Source organism: Aythya marila, assembly GCF_965140915.1.
Source record: "Aythya marila genome assembly, chromosome: 3".
Taxonomy (NCBI): Eukaryota; Metazoa; Chordata; class Aves; order Anseriformes; family Anatidae; genus Aythya; species Aythya marila.
The window spans coordinates 118,047,666-118,065,963 of record NC_139044.1 but is presented as its reverse complement, the minus strand read 5'-3'; the positions used below and the strand labels follow the sequence as shown (position 1 = coordinate 118,065,963).

General features: G+C 49.0%; 1 protein-coding gene across 4 annotated transcripts in view; it reads right to left on the bottom strand.

The window, feature by feature from the left end:
- Positions 1 to 17,934, bottom strand: part of NCOA1 (nuclear receptor coactivator 1) — a 150,403-nt gene extending 132,469 nt beyond the window's left edge. For all 4 annotated transcript variants that reach the window (XM_082756848.1, XM_082756850.1, XM_082756851.1 and 1 more), the window contains exon 1: positions 17,623 to 17,934. The gene's annotated coding sequence lies outside the window, so the exon portion shown is untranslated. The remainder of the gene's footprint in view (positions 1 to 17,622) is intronic.
- Between the last annotated feature and the right edge of the window lie 364 nt (positions 17,935 to 18,298).

Genomic DNA, 18,298 nt, shown 5'->3' with positions numbered 1-18,298 from the left:
TCCATACTTTTGTGCACTCCAAATTGAGTTTAACTAAATATACTTCGACTTAAAGCAACATCCAACCTTTTAAAACGCTTCTCAACTTTGTAAAAGTTTCCTTAAGCAGTTTAGTTTTGCTTGCACAAGCTCCCGAGCGGGCTGGTGTCGGTACATCGTGCTCCCGTGCAGGAGATTACGGTCAAGACCAAACCGAGCTCTTGCTACACATCTAACTGGAACAGCGAGCCCGTAGACGTCCTGCTATGGGCTTTATTTTTATCTAAATCGGTTTAAATAAATAGAATTTGCATCTGGCTGGGGACGGCGTATAGATAACCAGCATTCCTGACACACCAGTTGCACAACCTGCAGGCTGATGAGACTTGCTGATGCCTGGTGGTCAAGCTGCCCCAACGCTGCTCCCCCCCTACGGCAGCACAACCACCCCACAGCTCTCCTTACCCTTTTTTTTTTTTAATTTATTTTATTCTTTTTTTTACAGCTAGACAGCCTGCGACAGGAGCAGCAGGCCCTGCTGGCACGGCTAGCTAATCTGTTCACGCTGGGCATCCTGGTTCCCAGCCAACGTTTTAACAAACTCCCGAAGTGGCTGAAGCCAAGAGAGGACCTCGCAGGTTGTGATGAAGATACCGAGGAGCAGCGGTGGCAGGGAAAGCCAAAACAATCTGCTCGGATGCTCCTCCAAGGCCACGTTTTATCCCGTTCCCATGCCGTAACCAGCAGCTCGTGCGAAAACACGGGGTGGGGAGCACCCTCAGCTCTTGCTGCGGACGGGAGACAAAAGCAGTGCCGATCCCGAGCCTGCTGCGGACACGAAAGCATGAATAATCCGAGGAGCAAAGAGTCAAAAAGGAAAATGAGCAGAAAGCAGAGAAGAAACAGAGTGAAGAAGCTGCCCAGAGGGGTGTAGGTGGCGAGCAGCACGCAACCCCTCACCTGGAAGAAGCGCAGCGAGCAGAAGCATCCTTCCTTTCTTCCATAAGCGCTCATGATGTGAGCTTCTCAAGATGCTGATTGTCTGATTTCGACCGATTTCTCGAAATAACGGGTCGAGCCACCCGGGTTCTGGCAGCTCCGGGCTCCTCACGCTACGCGCTGTGGTTTCCTGTTTGGTATTTTTCCAGCCTACTTCCGACAGCGACGCGAAAAAAGTTCCTCTGCACCTCCCCACCCCAGGCTGGGATTGAACCATGTAAACATCAGGCTGGGCTAACAGCTCGGTCCCGCTTTCAGAAAAGGAAAAATTGCCTAAATTCGGAGATTTTGTTGCATCCCTTTGTCAATATATGCCTACTTTTTTTTTCTTTTTTAAATAGATGTTCATCGAGGAGTGGTTTAAGTGCTCAAAAATAAGCCAGGAGAAAAACTTGAAACTGATTTCAATCACATTTTGATAAAAAAAAAAAAGTCAACCCCTTTCTTCATCCGCTGAAAAGCAGTCATTTAGGCTGTCATCTCAGCGAGTGAATTAATTTTCTTAAGAGCAAGCGAGAAAATTAGAACGATTTAAGGCAGCACGGAGCGCCCAGCAAGCGCCTGCAGTGTTTCCCCAGGTTGTGCGTTGCACCCACCGCCCTTCCTTTAGGGGAAAAAGCTTGATCTGGTGGTGGAAGCGTCGAGGCAGGACACCTGCACACCCCAGGGGATGCAGGCACCGTCGGCAGGGTTGGGGTGAGACGAGGAGAAGGGTGTTTGAGCATCGCAGGTAGAGAACCACCGGCTGTGTGCTGCCGAGCTCCGTTTAGATGTCATTTGGGACACCCCAAAGCCAGATTTCATGAGGTTTTATTCCCCTGGGACTGACCTTGTTGCTGGTAGGCTGAGAAACGCCATTTTCAGGTAAGGTTTCAATGCATTAGTCTGATTTTTAAACATCATTTTTAAATATCAGCTACCGGAGCCCTGCTTTGTGTCATTTTAGGAACACCTTACGAAGAAAAGGTGTGAAAACTACATTTGAGACAATCTTCAGGCTTTCCACCCTTTTCCTTTCCCAGCTAGTCACCCATTACCTTCTCAGTCCCTAACAAAGTCGGCAGGACGTAGACTTTGACCATCTGCAAACAAAACCCGTTCTGGGCGACGACGCACACGCTCTCACGCCTCCAGCACACGCTGGCAATTCATTCTCCCTCGAAAAGCCAGTGCAGAATTAACCCCCCCTGCCACCGGCATGCAGGGACACCCGAAATCTGCAGGCAATCCTGTAGGGAAGACGAGGTGAGGAGCACGGGGCTGCCCCTGAGCACATTTTGGGGTGTCGTGGCTCAGCACCACCAGCTGAGCGTCCAGATCCCAAGGTGCTCCGTAGCCCTAACCCTACCCCATACACCTTTTGGCTCTGGGGACTCTCACCAGTAAGGTTTTTCTGCCGTCGAGGCTATCACAGCCATCAGGTTTTGTCTTTCAAAAGTCCTTGAAATGCAAAGAGATGGATTTTTTTTTTCTTTACTGAAAAAAAAAAAAAATCAGTGAAAGAATATTCTGCTGGAAATGCGTGAACCGGATCATGGGAAAACGAACAGAAACTCAACGTCATTCACGCCATCTGAGAACACGATCTATGATCCCAAGTTACAAAAAAAAAAACTTCCTGAGAAGTACAGACCTGTTTGTTGTTTGATACGTGGCTATTTCGATTTTTTAACAGGTTTTTGGTCATCTCAAACAAGGCTGCGAGTGGTAGCGCTGCCGGCTCGTGCCAAATAAAGGGCTTCCAAGAGGCTTTCACCCAGAGATCAGGCTAAATGGGAAACAAGAAACCTCCACCGACATTAGACACAACAACAGCTGAAACTTTCACTGCACTAAGCCCTAAAAATTCCAGTTATGGCTTCAGCATTGCAATCGAAACAGGTAGGAACCGGCCCTGGCATCTTTGTGATTCCCCTGGGAGGGCTCTTCCAGCACCCATCGGCTCGGCCCCGTGCTGGGAGTTTAAAGATGCTTCCCACCCTCAAATCATCACGGTCAACTTCCCAGCACGGTATCAGACACACGAAATAAAATAAATTAAATAAATAAATGATTTAGATTATTCTCTTAGACGTCATTTGCAAAACAAAATTGTTGCTGCTTTTGCGTAACACGCACGCATCCATTACGTTGGGAGCAGAAATGTCATTTTAACTTCTTCAAGCAGGAATTAGTCGATTCCAGAGATCCTGATAGGGCATAATACCCTAAATGAATGTTGCCAAAACATTTCAAAAAAAAAAATGAAAAAAAAAAAGCACAGATGGACACCACGTGCATCTGTTGGAAGCAAATACAACCTTGCCCAGGATAAAATCTTCATAAACAAAAAAAAAATAAAATAAAGCCCTGCATATTTTTAGCTTGACTAAGAGGATTAGGCGAGGGCTTTATGAAGACATTTACACCAGCGCTGACAAACAACACGGGAGCAGCAGACCTGCCCACGGTAACTACAGCACGCAGCAGCCTTTCCTCCGGGACCTGCAGAAATTCAGGCTCCGTGGGTCGGACGATGCTCGTGTCCATCCCAAAACGAGGGTGCTGTCAAGCCCTAGTGCCACGACGAGCTGTCCTTGCTGAGGTTCCAGGTGGAAGCCCTCCTTCCCCAGCCCTCCTCTTCTTGATAAACCCATGCCCAAGCGCAAAACCCGATTTTCAAAGGATGCTAATTACTGGCAGCGTCTTAATAGCGTCATTAGAAACGAGAGCTCCCCGTCCATGCCAGGGATCGTGCCAGCATGCCAAGGGAAATTAACAGCGCCTTCCTCCATCAAAACAGGCATTTCTGCTTTAGGTAATGACAGCACCATTCAAGGGTTACAGCACTTCTTTTTGCAAAGGATCGCTGCTAAACATACAGACCTCAACGAGCAGCAGAGATTTTTCTGTCTACACATTCACGTATCCACTTTTGGGGGGAATCGTTACGAAAAAGGCAATTCTGCTCAGCCATGACCTGCTCCACGGGGCCAACTTTGGATTTGAAGCTCCAGGATCTGACCGGGAAGGTCCGTTTGTGGCTCAAGCACGCACCAGAAAACCTCGGATCTATTTTCAGCTCTGCCATAAACATCCTCTAAGATCTTGAGCAAGTCCGGCTCGACCAAATCAGGAAAAACTCTCTTCCTTTAGGATCTGAGAGTCCTTCTGCGATAAGAGTGAACCTCAGCACTCACAGCCTGGAAATAGATAACGACCCCCAAATAAACCGATGTACGACACGATTAGCTCAGTGTTCGCTTGGGTAGACAGCTTTATTTGCCTTAATTCTTGGGAAACAATCCCATTTAAGCGGATGAAGCCATTCCCAATCTAACGTCTTCTCATCACTCTTCAATAATTCAGCTTTTAAAGAAAAAAAAATATATTTTCAGATTTGATGGCTGAAACTTCTCGAGTTGGTTTGGACTTTTTTCTTTTTTGGTTGAAGGAGTGTTCTAGGGGGCAAAAAAATAAACGAAAACACAACAAATATCTCTTTAACAACCCTTGAACGTCTACCAAGCTAAAACCCAAAAGACGTCAACAGCTGAATTTCCAGAGCTGGCCTTGAACTCGTAGGGCCTTTATTCTACCGAACAGAAATTGTGGTGCTTTCGCATCTCACAAGAGATACTAAAGGTAAATTCAACTCAACTTAGTGACTGCCAAGCTCAAGATCCCCGAGCTGCAAGGACGACAGAAAAAACAATGGAGCAATTCAGAGAATTTCAGATTCAGAGCAACAGCTTGAGCGTGAGCCCGTGCAGCGAGCGAGGGCAGGAAACAAAAGCGAGCCATTGACCAAGGCTCGTGCCATCGAGCTTCCTTCTTCATCCTTCTTCATCCTTCCTTCTTCATCCTCCTACTTCTACGTACCTTCCTACTACTCCTAGTAGGATAAGTGTCCTTACCTTACAATAAAACCAATCCACATCGGTGTTTACAGCTACCCAAGAGTGGCTGCCCGCAGAGGCAACAGCTCGGGCATTTCGGCACTGGGAAGGCAGGAAGATTATTTAGGCAACGTTTTTTATGGACATCCTTAAATATTTAGAAGTCTCCGCCACGGCCGTAAATTACTCATCTGGGACAGGCTGTAAGCGCGCGGGTGTTTAATAGATAGCACCAGCTTCTGTAAATTAGGCTTGCATGAAAAATAGTTAATAATGCTCAAGTTGACTATTAAAATACTTCCCTGTACTTATGTAGCACATATTAAAGAAGTGGCTGGGTAGTAACTGAACGAACCTCCACGAAAACACAACGGTAACACCAGATTTTGTAATTATGTGGATACCGTGACGGCCGTATTTGCCCAGCTCTGCTGTAGAGCACAGCTCGCCCAAAGCCACTGTCACAACAAAGGTCTAAATATTGAAATATTTCCTCAAAACTTCTGCTAAACCGTTGTGGCTGCATAAGATCCATGGCCCAAAGACTTATCCATGCTAACATCAAAGTGTAACTAGGACTGAAAAAGGAGAAAAATTTGTTAGAGAAAAAAAAAAAGGAAGGTGTTCAACCATTTTTCCTCATTTTTTACTGCAAATATTCACTAGATTGTTACTCAAATATTTAGCTCAACACTTCATGCCTACGAAAACTGCTGATTTAATTGCAATCTGAAAGTCCTTAATGACAAGCTTGCTAGCAGCAAGCAAGGCTGCAGTCCCTAAGTCCTTACGTGACATCTCCCAAGCACACCACACCTCACAACGAGGAGCATTTGAACTTAAAGGCAGCTGAAGGCTGAAATTAAGCACAATTTGGGTATGCCAACCCAAGAGGGATCAAGGTAAGCAAAAAGCAGGCGGCGTATATTAATAAAGATTACGCTTACGTGACTAAAAAAAAAAAAGGTGTACCGAGCCTCACGTTACAATGTATTTTAGACTTATTACAAGAAATGACAAATACACTTGGATCACGGCAGTCCCTCCCTAAGTAGCTTATTTGTTTGTTTAGTTCCAGGCACAATGGGAGCTTGGGCTAATTCAGGTTGCCTGTTACTACCTCATTATAAATACTAATTACTGCTATTACTTACTAAACGTTTATTTGGGTTAACCTATAATGCAAGCCAAGATGCCTTTTCAAGTCTATCTCAGAAGCTCAGCAGGAGCAATTGTGATTCCAAAGCGAGCGCGAAGACAGTGCTTTATAGACTTTCTCCTCCTCTCTAACGAGGGCTTGATTTTTAGGGAGAATCCACTCCTTTGACAGAAGGAAATAAAGAAGAAATCCATTTGAGCCCTTGTCCAGAGCAGTACGAGGGTGGCCGATGGTGGTGCGAAGCCCAGCAGAGTGCTGGTGATGGGAGAAGGGGGAGGCGATTTCCACTCTTCCCCTTTTGAAAAGCAAAGATTTTGCTTTAAGTTCCACTTAGCCGTGTTTTGCAGCTATGCTCCAAGTGCTTTGCCATCAGCCTATTAATCCTCGATACAGGGAAGTGAGATACTTGTTAGTTTTTGTTGGAAGAAAAATCACAAAGGACGAGAAAATTACTTAATAAGCTGAAAAATCAGGTTTCGAGGCATCTCAGAGCCACGAAACATAAAATGTTCTTTATCAAATTGCAGCGCATCCTCCGTCTGAACACCAGCAGTCACCACAGCTGGTTCAAACCCTCCCGTATTGACTCTGCAGATAATGTTTTAATAATACTGTTATCATTTCACAGCATAAATGACAGAAATAGGTATTAAAATTAGGTCCAGCAGCTCTACCCGGCAGTGAGAAGGAGGAAAAAAGAAAAAAAAAATAGATAAATGGTTCTATAGACAGCAATATCTAGTGATTTCGATCCGGCTAGCTGTGTTTCTTTAGCAAATCTGTGCCCGTGCATTAGGCAGGCACATCTCCGAGTGACTCCGAGTCCACGCATACTAATTTTCTGCCACGGGAGAATTCTAATAGGTCACTTCAGAAAAGAAAGATAAGGGTTTTTCTTCTTTTTTTTAAAATGAGGATGAGGTTCAAACCGGCCAGGTACCCAGAACTTGTGATGCATTCAAGGAGCCTGCAGAGATAAGGCTATTCATAACATTTTCAGGGACCTTGAACTGAAGACGTGGTAGCCTTACACAGCAAAGTAGGAAATGAGCCGGGAATAAACAAAGCTGGGTTTCAATACTCAGGGAGGAAAAAAAAAAAGAGAGAAAAAAAGAAAAAAAAAGCCATTTCTGAAAACACAACGGGTTGCAGAAGAGGACAAAGACCACTGCCAGTTTTGACAATCTCTGTAAAACGGGAGGGACAGGAAGAGCTGAAGGCTCAGATGAGGAGCTTTTACAATACAAATTTGCCTGATGCTTTTTTACCTACGTGATCAAACCCTTGCAGAGCATCTCAGTGCCTTCCCCTGGCTGTTTTCTACTGTTTTATTCCACCTCTGCCACGTGGTGCTCTCCAGACCCCATTGCACAGAGTTCAAGAACCCAACTGCTGCGTCGGGAGAGCGCTCCGGCCACCCCAGGAACTGAGGAACCTCTGCTAAAACATGACAAAAAATTAAAATCCTTGACTTTGGATGTGTCTAAGAGGCAAAACAGCACACTTCCATTGCAGCCTGCCAGGGCACGAGCACCCTGCCACCGGTGCAGCAAAGCACAGGGCTCCTCTCAGCCCTGGCGTAAAGCCCATCCCATTTGCACAGCTCTTACTCTGCTCTTCATGCTTGTATTCTCCAGCATGCCCCTTCCTCGCTCGTCCTCTCTCATTATCTCCTCCTGATGGAGAAACAGAACAGCCTTTTAGAAATTTCCAGCACTTGGAAGACACGGCTCCCACTCGTCGCACCAGAGAACACTTAATCCTACAGCCTGTTCACGTGTCTGAACTTCCAGATAGCTCTTTTTTTCCCCCTGCTAGGAGCACCAGGGCTACTTCCCTTATGCAGAAATCTGCGTGGACGTTGAGAAATGCCTTCTGTCTCCTGAAGTCATCTTCCGAAGGTGGAACCACTTGCTGATGAAAGCCAGCTCGCAGCGTAGCACAATTCCCTAAATGATTTCAGCAGCAAAAGCTGCTGAGAACAATGGCTCCGTGATGAGCCGCATGCATCATTCTGTGGGTTAGCTGAGAACTCATTTAGTGCTCCAAATCTCATTAGAACTCGCTGATCAGGATGTAAAATACGAGCTTATCTCTGAACCGAAGGCTTTCAAACAGCTCGAACCCAACTCGGCTCCTCTGTCTTCGAGCAGTTCGTGCTCACTCCTCGCGCTCTGGGAGCCCTATCTGAAGAAATCTCGTAGCAAACCAATTAAGATTATATTGCCGTGGCAGATTAGGAGACTTAAACCGAAACCTACACGCAGGTACAAAGGTCAAACACCGCAGCTCCATACCTCCCCACGAGCCCGTGCCAACCTGGGAAACGGGAATATTTTCCTACCCCGTGGAGACGGCGCACTTTGCAAAAATCCCCAGCAGACTGGACAGCAAGAGGCTTGTTCTCCACCAGCAGGAGCTCTCAAAGCTCCTAAATTTGCAGCAAGACAAGCCCAGGTTGCAGCAATGCTCTCGTCCTGTCAGTGCTATGCCACCAAGCACCAGACTGCAGCAACCCCTGGCAGTTTCAGCATCGAGAATCCCCCGGGCAGCAGGCTAAGGGGCGGCACAGAGGGAGGGAAATATTTCCAGGCTGGTATTTTTGGGGTTTAGGCTGGGGTTTTTTGGATTCGTTTTATTTTTTAATGGCTGTTCTGTGCATTTTCCCCTCACACTTTAAGCCTACCCCAATGAAACTTCAACCTCGCTCAAGGAGATTCATTTAAACCGTTCTTACAAACCCCTGAAAGTTTATTTCCCCGCCAAACAGATGAATTACCAACCATAGGTATTTTCCAGCAACCCGAAGGAAACCCAAGAGGAAAAGCACGCTTCTTGCTTTTAACACACCTCCTCAAAAAGCTTTCAGGGTTACTTAAAACAGTTTTCAAGACGTCTGGGCTATCTCTGCGATCACATATTCTGGGGCAAGCGTTCAAGTGCGGGCACCTCCTCGCACGCACGGCGACGAGCGAGCGGGCCTGCCCCACGTCGGGGAACTAAAGCCGTGGGGATTTTTGGGGAGGCCGTATCAGCAGCGACGTGTTTCTGCTTTTTGCCTTCTCCCCGGGCAGATCTTCCCTGCTGCTGGATGACATTTCTCGGCGGCAGGATTTGGCTCGGTACCTTCCCACCCACTCCCCACCTGCAGCCCCAAGCTCAGCACCGGGAGGACGTGGAGCTGCTGGAGAGGGGCCCAGAGGAGGCCCCGAGGATGATGAAGAAGAAATTTGTCACTATGAGGGTGGTGAGGCCCTGTTGCAGGCTGCCCCCAGGAGCTGGGGGTGCCCCATCCCTGGCGGTGCCCAAGGCCAGGCTGGATGGGGTTGGGGGCAGGTGTCCCTATGGCAAGGGGATGCAATTTGATGATCTTTAAGGTCTCTCCCACCCCAAACCACTCCGGGATTCTGCGATTACACAGCCCAAAATGAGAACCCCGCTGTCATCCCCACCCCACCCAAGCAGCACACACCATCCTCCACCACCGAGGACACAAAACCTGGCTCTCACCACCTCTCCTCCAGCATCCCCCAGCCCCAAATCCCCACCACCCATCCTCATCCTCACTCCCCCCAGACACAGACACCAGAACAGGCTCCCCACAAGGGTCCCGCAAAACCAGGAGTTACCCCCTCCATATCCCAAAACCGCCCCAATTTTGAGGTGCTCCCTGTACCAGGGGCATCTGCACGCTGCATTTTGGGAACCTCTGCTCTCCAAAACGAAAGCCATGGGATGCCTGTCAGCAGGGCCACTTGTCAGCAACGCAGAGATTGCTGAAGCCAAGCCTCTTGAGGGCTGCTGGCAAACCCCAGGCAAGTTGCACCCAATTTAATAAATCCACGTACACAACTCGAGTGGTCGAGCATTCCGGGTGCTTGAGAGTAACCTGTCAAGTGCCTTTTACCTTTCAGGAACACCCTGCTACTTGGGTAAATTATTAAATTTCGATGATTCTGTTTTATTCGCCTGGAAAATGGGAGCAAAACCCAGGATTTATTCATTTTTTTTTTTGTCTTGCAGGGGCATTACAAAATGTAGCCAGCGCACGTGCGACGCTCAGTTCATATCAAAAATTAACAGCACGAAGCAGCTTATCATCTAAAAACATTAGAAGAAAATTAAGTAGGTTGCAAAAAAAAAACAAGCACTAAAAATTATAGAGTAACAGATTTATGATCATCTGTGCAACCTTAATCCGTTCCACTTTGCTGGTCCAACCCATACAGTGAATAAGTCAGAGAATCTATGGAAAAATATCATGTGGCTACAAAATTATAATTACAGTTGCATCTGTTTTTCCTAACTTTAGAAATGTTCAGCTTCACAAACTAGATCGCTTTTTTAGTTAAAACTTCCCAGGTTTTGGTTCTAGTCTGCAATAACAAATTGTTTTGTTTTGGTTTTTTATATGCCGTATTTAAACATACTTCATCCACAGAAGTACCAGGAAACTCTATTAAATTATCACATTGTCACATCGAAACAGACTTAATTAATACAATTTAGGTAGTTTATTTTTTTCATTTTCACTGAATCTGAAAAATAAACTAGATTAAGTTACACTTCCCATGGTTACACTACATTTTCCATACAGCAAGCTTTGTATATACTGTATGGTTTCCTTTTCCAACAACAATAAAAGTGCAAAATCGGGCCAAATGCTATTTTCAATGACATTTTTGAATTCATTAAAGCTTTTTCTTTTATTTACTTTGGGCCTTCAAAGGGATTATCGCCACTGCATCTTCAAAAAACAGAACTTCATGCCAACATCGTCGAGTCTGGGCAAACTGCTCGAAAGGTTAAGGACGTGACTATTAATCCAGCTGTCAGAGGTGCCGGGATAGCACGGCTTCCACTGCTTTTGGTGTGCAAAAAAAAGTTGATTACAACAAAATGTGAATCTATGAACGCAATTTCACGCACCCAGAGAAAATTCACATACAAGTATTTTTACTATGAAGTGTTAAGAGTAACCTCTATAGAAAAATAACTGTGTGGACACTAGAATAAAGACGGGAGAGCACCAAGAAAGCCTGCAGACAGTACAAACACAAGCCTTAATTTAAATTAAAGCCTTAATTTAAAAGAAAGCAAGAGTTGCATGCTGCTGAGGCAGAGCTAGCTCAAGTCCTTGTTCCTACCCCGGGAGTCTCAGAGGTGTACGTACCGCGGTGCTTCACCACCAGCTCTCCCTTTTTCCGTGAACCAGCACCCTTAAAATGACATTTGGAGACACAAACTGAGCTATTTTACACTTCGAATCCACTCCAGGAAATTCTACCTACCGACAATTAGGCTTCTGACTGATTACATCTCAATAAACACCGGGACTTTGCGCTCAGCTTCACCTAAGTTGAGATACAAGCACCTTGTAAACGCTCCAGTTTCACGCGTAACAGCATCGTGCACGCAGCACTTCACTGTTAAATCTGAACTTAGGAGTCGTACGAGAATGCAGCATGGCTCCTACTATAAACGTTTGTCCTGTAAATGTTTCCAGAGCGCCCAGTTATCACGCCTGAAATCCTAACGCGGCATCTCCCATCGTTAAAAACCACTCGCCTGCTCTCCGCCTCTCCGCTGAGCGCGTCGGGAGCAGGGAAGAAAAGCCTGGGGAACTCATCCTGCTTGGAAATCTCCGCTCATAAAAGAGAAAGAAGCAGCCAGCTGTTTACAGAAGGAGCCGCAAGACCCGGGACTCTCCTTGTCAGCAACCACGTCCGAGAAGCGCAAGAAAGACAAAAGGGGTGAAGCTCCCACGCCCAGCCTACAACAGGTTGAACTCCGGCGTGTTTATTTCCAGGCACAATTTTTCCAGTATGATTTAAAAGAACTGGTCACGAGCATGTGTCAAAATCCTTTGCAGGTTAGTCAGACTTTTTTTAAACAAGAACTTCAAAGACCGAGGCTTGAATAGCACTTCCAGTAAAAAGCTCATCTCTCAACTTCTTCAAGACCTTTGAAGTGTGTTGATAAAACTGGATGTAAAGTCTCAGATTAAGAGCAAAACACAGGCTCTGGGGGAGAGAAGAGAGGGCGGATCGGTTAGAAGTATGCTGTTTACAAGAAATAAGAAGAAAGAGAAGTTAAGGAGTCCAAGCTGTGAGATTTCTTGTGTGCTTTACACATGAATTTAATTGTTTTAATGGCCTGAAAACTTCAGGGCTTTCCTCTCCTATTTCTTTCAATCCAGGAGTTATACAACGCCAACAGAAAAGGGGAAAAACGAGAGAAAAATATTTTCAGCTTTCATTTTTAAACCCTCGGTGCACGGTTTCACTGGAAAATTATAATACCAACTTTATTTTTTTATTTATTATTGAAACAACGAGCACGACTCTGAGATCCCTGGACAGGGAATGGATCACTTTGCTGGGGGTTGGGAGCTCTCCCCGCTCCTGAGGCCCTTATTTCCCAAAGCCAGCACAGGAGAAAACCCTAATGTTAGGTGTGTAACGCTGTCAGCACCTACCCATTTGGAGGCCGTGCGATACCTTTCAAATTCAGAGCAGTGTTGTGATTCTAAACACATCCCTCTGTTCATAATCAAGGCCTGAGCTGCACGTCTGTAGGAAAGCTGCTGATTTTGTTTGGTTTTGAAACAGTTCCTCGTCCCTCTTTTCATCCTAGGAATACAAGAACCAAGCCTTCTTGCCTCGCCTGCCATGCTGCTTTATTTTTTGAGTCGTTGCGTGCTGCAAACCCAAAAGAAAGAGACCCTTGGAGTTTCAGATGTCGAATTAGAAAAGGAAAACAAAAACCGAATCCAAAGAAACCCGGTTCTCAGCTCATTTCATGGCATATTCCACGACATATCGTTCAAAATAAACACAGAATACACATAAATAGCTCAAAAATAGACATTTTAATGATTTTTTTTTTGTTTCAAAATAGCTAGCTGCAGGATCAGCCTCGACTGGGACATTTCTGACACTTGTTTAAAGCAGGACCTGGTGCTTACGGATCCCTTTTTCCTCTGCAGAAGGGTGCCAACGCATCCCACAACCACTCCACTCATCTGTGGAAGCTGTAAGCTGACAATTTATAGCTCTTTAGAGCAAAATATGGGTACCGGAGAGTTCACTAACCAAGGCAAGCCAGCAAATTGTTGACTTAGATGTTGCCTGCGCTGTTTTCATTTCCTAGATCACCTTCCTGCAGCTCCGACTCGCATCTAAGACAAGGCAAACCTCAGCGTGGACACGCTGGTTTAAAACTGACCACCAGGACAGCCTGCCTCAGCTCACAGAACAAACTAAACCAGGTTTGAAGAGGTTTAGGAGCATCCACACAAAGATTTACCCACGCTGCTTTACAGACCTACCTCGTTTGGGCACGGCGACCTCGTCGGGGCAGCACCTCCATTCCAAGCGCATCCAAGGTCCAGCCCCAAAACCACATCCTGACTTTTTCCAACTCCCCCGAGGGCACCCTAAGGGAAACGTCCCACTGCTCCTGGTGCCGAGATATGCTGGGCTTGCTTCCCGAGCAACTGGGTCAACCACACAAGAGCCTACCTGTCTTTCAAGGGAACAAGGAGGAAAAGCATCGCAGGATGATCAGCGCAGAAGCTATCGAGCCTGCATTCTCCCCGCAGAGCGCGTTGGCTCTAGCCCAAAGCCAAGCGAAGCCTAGTTTCTAACCTACATTCCCAGTCAGGTAAATTAGTTCAGGCTTACAGAACCTCCAAACCAGTTCAGCAGATCTGCCTCTTGTAAATGACAGGGGCGCAGGCAAACCGTGCGGCGCTGACACATCCTCGATGCTCGGGCCGGGGCTCGGAAGCCTCCGAGCGCTTTGGGTTGGAAGCTTTTGGTGTGGGACGGCATTTCGGGTGGTCATCATCCCACGGGGACGCTGCTGTGGTGCTACAAACCTGTTCTGAGCCAGCCCGACTCTCACGCGCCAGGCTCTGGGTGCAAAATGCGACGGTGCTCACGAGTGAGCCGGAATTTTTTAACATCACAGCTACAGACAAACGAACTATTTCGGGTCCTGCTGCATCAGGGGGAGAGGTTAAAGGCTCCCTGGCTGCTCTCAGACGCTCCCTGCTACACCTCTGCCCTGTCAGCAGAGCCACTCGTGCAAATCCTCCCCAGCCCAAGGAGCTGGATGAGCTCAAACAGCACCAGGGGCTCGCACATCACCGCCTCCTGCCCCTTTTCCTGCACCATCCCTTCCCAACGGGCCATAAAGCACTCTTCCGCTGCAATATTATCTAAAACGAAACCAAAACGCTCAAAATTTAGGCTGCTGTGACTCCCGTCCTGCTGCCCAGCACCATCCAGTTGCTTCCCCATCACAGCTCTGCTCCTCCACCTCTTGCCTTTGGCTCCGACTTCAAGTTTTTGGACGCGGCGTCCACTTTTCCTCTATTTTTCCACCAATCTTACCCCGCTGCAAACCCGGACCAGGATTCCCAGGTGCTGCAGCAATCCAAATAACATATAACCATATAACCACCAATAAAAATCACTTGTTTGCATCTGCCAACAATTAAAGCCTGTATATACAGGAGGGGTGGCCGCATGCTACTGGGTATTACACGCTGCCTCGGCCCTTCAGCAATACCTCGTTAAAATATTTGCCTGCAACTCCGGGACATTCCTGCCCCAAACCCTGTCTTTAAAGGAAGAATCTAACTTTAAAACCCCCCCCTTTTTTCTTTTTTCTTTTTTTTTTTTTTTTTTTTAATTCCTCCCCTTTGATCAAGGAGATAAGAACCACGCTTCAAAGAAACGCAGTCAACCGAGCAAAACAAGAAGAACTTGTAGCATAAATAGTTTCCTTCTACAAAATACACTCTTTTTTTTTTTTTTTTTTTTTTTTCAACCGGCAAACTATTTATGCAGGAGCCGGGATATTTTTAGCAGCGGCGCTCACACCTTCGTTTCTGACAACCCCTGCAAAGGCTCATGCAAATTACACCCCCCCCCCCCCAACTCAAGATTAGCGAGCGCCGAGGTGCTGATCTCCAGCAGATCTGTTTGCTGAAAATATTCTCCTGCAAGGCAGCCGAGCGGCGTTTGTCAGCAGCCCACCCGACAACCGTGGCGAGAGCCCACAGGAAAGTCAACAGAGGGCACATGCTCCCCGACGCGGACTTTTACAACGTGAGAATGACACTGACACTACTCCAATAAATCTAGAGTGGAAGTGTATGACTAATTACGGGAATTAGTCATGCAATTGTGAGCATGTGTCTCAGCATTATCGGAGGGCACGGCTCAGGGAAAACATGAGCACCGAAATCAAAGTCAACCACTAGCGAGGAAGAAGCCAAGGCCTCCTCGCCTCCCCCAACGCTCAGCTTCCCCCCCCCCCCTCCTGCTCCCTTCCCGGGGAGCCTATTTGTTTTGGAAGCGGGGATTTGCGCTGCCATATTGTTTGGCAACACGTTTCAAACGCCAGATACCCATCTTGAGCAAATAAGTTGAGATTTAACATTTCATCATGCCCATCGGCTGCGAGCCAGGTAGAGCGCTGCCAGAGCTACTACTGTTTATTATCTACCATCGAGAGCTGTTTGTCCCCTGAAGTGGCAACTTGAACTTTAATCATTTCCACCAAACAGCCCTCCGGAGTGGGAAGGCTTCGCCACTTCCCCAGAAAATCAGCAGCTTTGCACCCAGCTTTTCCTTCTTCACCACGTTTCTCACCCTGCTGCTGCGCCAGAGGCCTGGGTTCATCGCTGTACGTGCACCACGCGCCGCAGCCAGTCCCGCATCCAACATTTTCAAAACTTTATCTAAAAGCAAGCGATGTTTAGAGCACGGGGACACTTACTGAAGTTATACAGGCAGAGAAACACAGCTTCCAAACTGCAGTGGGACAGCACATCTCTAAAAGAGGCAACGAAGCACCTTTTTTCTAGGAGCACCTTGCACCTAGAACTCACCAGGTACACCCCTCTTCCATTCATCGATATAAATACAAACACACACACGCAAATATTGCACGCACAGGCGTATATATGGATATCCTGCCAGCCCACACAACCCAGGGCTTTTTTTTTTTTTTTTTTCCTTTTTTTTTTTTTTTTAAAAGGCTGAACCAGCAACACAAAGAATCCGAGCCCCGAGACGAGGCGAAGGAACGTGCAAGCACCACCCACCCCCGGGTCCGAATTTCCAGCTACAATATCCTTTGCTGTGTCACTCTTTTTTTTTTTTTTTTTTGGCTATGCCCTATTTGGGCAGCGAAAATTCGGCATCTACCGGCCACCCGGGGGGCCGAAAGAGCAGCCCGGAGGGAAGGAGCCCCCCCACACACACACCTTTTCGCCCACCCCAAAAAAAAGGGTGGTTTTGGGGGGCGGGGGGGGGTGTGAATCCGGGAGAGCATCGGCGAGGCATCGCGGCCGTGACCCACTTCTCGGCCGCCGAAAGGTCAAAGCGCACCTAGGAAACTGGAGGCTCTCGGCGCCTCCGCCAGCCTCCCTCGGAAGGAAACGGCTTTTCCGCCACCGATTTCCGACGGCCGAATGTCAGATATTCTCCCCCCCAACCCCAGCGAGACCCCAAACCCAGCGGAGATTTTGGGAACCTGCTGCGGGAGGCGATCGAGGGGGAGGTTTGAGGGACACGGCAGCGGGTGATGGGCACCCAAAGTCACTGCCTGCCTTTGGGGGGGTGCCGGCCATTCCCCCCAAAACCCAGCACGCCACAGCAGACCCGTTTCAGCCTGAAATCACCCCAAAACCCCCCCGATACCTCCGAACCACCTCCAGCCTACCCCCAATAAAAACCCCGGCGGCGCCCAACTCCCTCACCCCAAAAAACCCTCTGGGGGGGGGAGACCGGCCTCGGGGGGGGCACAGCCTCAACATGGGGGGGTAAAGGAGGAAATTTGGGGCTGGGGGGGGGGATTTGAGGAGGATGCAGCAGGCAAACAAAGAGCTGTCACCGCCAGCAGCGCCGCCGAGGCCTCCCCAAGAGATGGGGGGGATCGGAGGTTCACCCCCATCCCCTTTTCCACCCCCCCCCCCCCCAAAAAAAGAGGCCGGCGCCCTCCTTTTCCCTTCAGCCATCTTTCCCCGGGACGTGGAAATCAGGAGGGCTCGAAAACTGCTCCTCCACTTTATTTTCCTCAACTTTTATCATTAAATCTTCCAAAAAAAAAAAAAAAAAAAAGAAAGGAAAAGGGGGGGGGGGGTGGATGAAGGGGAAAGGGGGGGGGAGAGGCTCGCTGCCTCACAACCCCCCCCCCCCCCCCTTGTGGTATATCGGCCCCCACAGCCGCCATAGCAGCCCTGTAGGGGGGGGTGTGCAGGGGGAGGCCGTGCCTCCACCATCCTCCCCCTCTTCTTCTCCCCCCTCCCAGCCATGACAGCTGCCTGGGGGGAGGCTCCCGAAGGGGCAGTCCCAATGTGTGCAGTGTGTGCAGTGTGCGTGTGTAATTTGTGTGTCCCCCCCCCCCCCACCACCACCACCACCAACCCCAAATCCCGGCCTCCAGCCGGACACACCCCCGCCTGCGCGGCGGGGCAGCGGCGTGCCCCGGCCTCCGTCCCTCCCTCCCTTCTCCCTCCTTCTTCTTCTTCTTCTTCTTCTCCCTCCTTCTTCTTCTCCCTCCTCCTTCCCTCTTTCCGCCCCCACTCACCTGCCCGCCCGGCTGACAGCAGCCTCCGGCCTCTCTCTTCCCCACCACCACCGCCGCCACCGCCACCCCCGCCGGTCGCTCAAGGCGACAGCGACTCCCCCGGCCGAGACGGCGGGGGCGGCCCCGGGGAAAAGGGGAGGCTGCGGCTCTTCGGCTGAGAGGAGGACGAGGAGGAGGAATTATGGAGGGAAGGGAACGGAGGCTGGCTTGTTTCTGGGGGCCCCGCTTGCCCCCGCTTAGCGCGGGGCTCCCGGCCACCCGGGGCCCCTTGCCTCGGCGGCGCGGTGGAGGCTGCGGGGCTCCGCCGCTCGCTCAGCCCTCCCGGCGGGACGGGGCGGAGCTGGGCATGGAGGACGAGGGGGGTGGCGTCGCTGGAAGCCGCCTCCTTCTCCTCCTTTCTCCTCCTCCTCCTCCTCCTCCTCCTCCCTCAGCCGCCATCTTGCCGCCCCCCCCAGCCCCATGGCGCCGAGGCGCCCCTGGGCTGAGGGAAGGGGGTGAGGGGGGAGCCGGGCGCCATCTTAGCAGCGGTCATGGCGCTGAGGGGCTGAGCCCTGCTCTGTGTGTGCCTCAGGTGTTTCGCTACCTCCGTCTGCCCCGCCACCACAAACCATCTCTATGTCTTTAGTAGCACAAAGCTCAACCGCTTCATCCTCCACACGCCCACCCAGCCCAGCCT